The sequence below is a fragment of the Ictalurus punctatus genome, unplaced genomic scaffold, assembly GCF_001660625.3.
Source record: "Ictalurus punctatus breed USDA103 unplaced genomic scaffold, Coco_2.0 Super-Scaffold_100, whole genome shotgun sequence".
NCBI classification, from domain to species: Eukaryota; Metazoa; Chordata; class Actinopteri; order Siluriformes; family Ictaluridae; genus Ictalurus; species Ictalurus punctatus.
The window spans coordinates 376,493-379,500 of NW_026521086.1; positions in this window are offsets into that span (position 1 = coordinate 376,493).

The following is a 3,008-nucleotide window of genomic DNA, read 5'->3' on the forward strand; positions in this document are numbered from 1 at the left end:
ATGTGTGTGTGTGTGTGTGTGTGTGTGTGTGTGTGTGTGTGTGTGTGTGTGTGTATGTATTGGGTTCTTTTCTGTTTTGGACAAACATCTGTGTAAAGTTTTAGTCTGAATTTGTATTTGTAACACTCAGTTTGTGGATTTTATTTTAAATAAACAAAAAGGCACTGAAAGTTTGCCCCCATCAGATTAATCGACAAAATAATTGACCAATTAATCGATTGTGAAAATAATCGTTAGTTGCAGCTCTAATAATAAGCTGTATCATGAAATTGTTTTTTTTTTAAATAATAAAAACACCTTAATTCTTTTCAAAATAGAGTTGTCTTTGATAAGAAGAATGGAGTGTAATATAGTGTGAATCATAAAAATTCTATTTCATTTCTATTTGTTTACAGAAAGACTTCAGCAATAAAAGCAGTATTTTGCTGTAGTTGTTAAGGGGCCGTTTACACCACAACGTTTTCAAATAAAAACCGAAAACGTCTGATGCGGTTTGGCTGTTCGTTTCCATGACGACGGCGTTTCGGGGCCTGAAAAGTTTGGAAAACGGGTTTCAAAGGGCAAGTTTTTGAAAACGATGCCGTTATCATCTCCGGTAAATCATGTAAATTATTATCCAGAAAAACGTTTACTTGTATTTGTTTACAGCGCGGTCTTTCCCTCATCAATATGGCGGACACATACAGTTGGTACGTGGTTAAAGAGAGTGTCGTGTTTATACAATAAACCAGTATGTTTATTAGAAACTACTGTCTGCAATATATAAGTATATCATATCAAAGTCCATATAACATGGCTATCATACTTAAAGCGACTTATTAACCCTAGAATGCATGAACCAAAAAGCCTACACAAATGCATAAAGTGGGTCGAAAATGAACCATACTGGATTGGATGGTTTTCTTAATTAATTTGGTGTCCTATTTAAAATAATTATTTGATATAATGTATGATACACAAATGCCTGCAGTCCAGACCTTTCACCAATTGAAAACATTTGGTGCTTCCTGAAATGAAAAATACGACAAAGAAGACTGAGGACTGTTGAGCAGCTAGGATTCTGTATCAGACACAAATGAGACAACCTTCCTCTCCCAAAACTCCAGCAACTGGTCTGCTCAGTTCCCAGACTTACACAGACTGTTGTTAAAAGAAGAGGGGATACCACACAGTGGTAAACATGGTCCTGTCCCAACTTTTTTTTAGATGTGTTGCTGCCATCATATTCAAAATGACCTTATTTTTCCCTTAAAATGGTACATTTCCTCAGTTTAAACATTTGATGTATTCTATGTTCTTTTGTGAATAAAATATGGGTTTATGAGATTTGCAAATCATTGCATTATGTTTTTATTTACATTTTACACAGCGTCACAATTTTTTTAGAATTGGGGTTGTAGAAAACAAGGCTTGGATGCTAGAAATGCACTATAAGATTTTACAAAGAAACAAAGAGGGGTATACGTAGACAAACTAAACAAGAGCTAAAGAGTGATAATCATATGACTTGCTCAGTATCTCTCTGTGTTGTTCTTTCCAGCTGTAGTGCTTTTGAATGCTGTTATGGTGGAAAGTATAAGGAAGGGATTTGATTATCCAGTGTGGCTTGGAGAGATTGACACTTGTATACAATCTTTTTAGAATCTGTCTCAGTCTGGCTCATATACAGAAAAAAATAAAATATTTGGTTATTTGATTCAAACAGAAGCAGATGTTTGTCTACTATATGGAACTGAACTTTCAAAACAAAATCATAGGAAGCTTAACAACCCAAAGTTTAATCATTTATACTCTGCAACCTACAATTCCAAGCAAAGAATTTCATCGTACTGGATTATGTGTTACGTTATGTGTTTACAGTACTTTTCTGGAAGCCCGGGTCTAGAATGTGAAACATATCTGAAATATATTTTACAAAACATAATTTGTTACTTAACTCATTTAAATGTGGCAACCCCAAAAAATGGTGGGTGGTGATGAAGCCAAAAGGAATATTCTGAAATGTTTTTAGAGATCAGGTATGCAGATTTTGAGGAATGCAGAAAGTTTTTAAATGTGCAAGAATGTAAAGTGTAGAATTTACACTGATTAATTTCTCAGAATTTGTTAGCGCTTCACTGACTAATGGACTCTTACCCAGTCACTGACTTCTGATGGTTGGCGTGCTCTAGGTAGAATGACTGTGCCATATTCTTTCTATTTTTGTCCTACTACAAACATTTTTAGGAAAAACACTTGTGGCAAGGTGGGTGTAGTCGATGAAGGAGGGAAACAAACAAACAAACAGTACACACACACACACACGGTTCTATAGTTCCACAGAACATTATACCACCAGCAGCAGTCTGGACTGTTGACACAAGGCAGGTTCATGCTGCTGATGCCAATGTCTGACCCTATCATCTACATGTCACAACAGAAATCAAGATTCATCAAATCAGGCAATGTTTTTCCATGCTTCAACTGTCCAGTTCCAGTGAGTCCACACCCACTCTAGCCTCAGGTTCCTGTTCTTGGCTCACAGACAGGAGTGGAATTAATATGGTTGTAGCTTATCCACCTCATTTGGTTAGACATATTGTATGTTGCAAGAGGGTTTTCTGCTCTCCACACTTGTAAAGAATTATCATTACCATAGCCTTTCTGTCAGCTCGAACCAGTCTGTCCATTCTCCTCTGTCCTCTCTCATCAACAAGGTGTTTGTTTTTCTCCACCATTCTGTGTAAACTCAAGAGATTGCTGTCTGTGAAAATCCCATTTCAAACACATCCTGCAGAAGCAAATAAGATCGGCACTCCAGCTGCTTTGCGTAGCCTAATGCAAAATGTATTCAAAATACTATTTTTCCTAAAACAGATCATTAAGAACTCCAAAACACCTGAAATTGGATTCAAGGCACTGTATACAGTGTTACCACCACTGAAATCACCGTTTAATTACATATGCTTCAACAGTTAAAATATATCATAAATAAATAAATACATTATTATTATTATTATTATTATTAT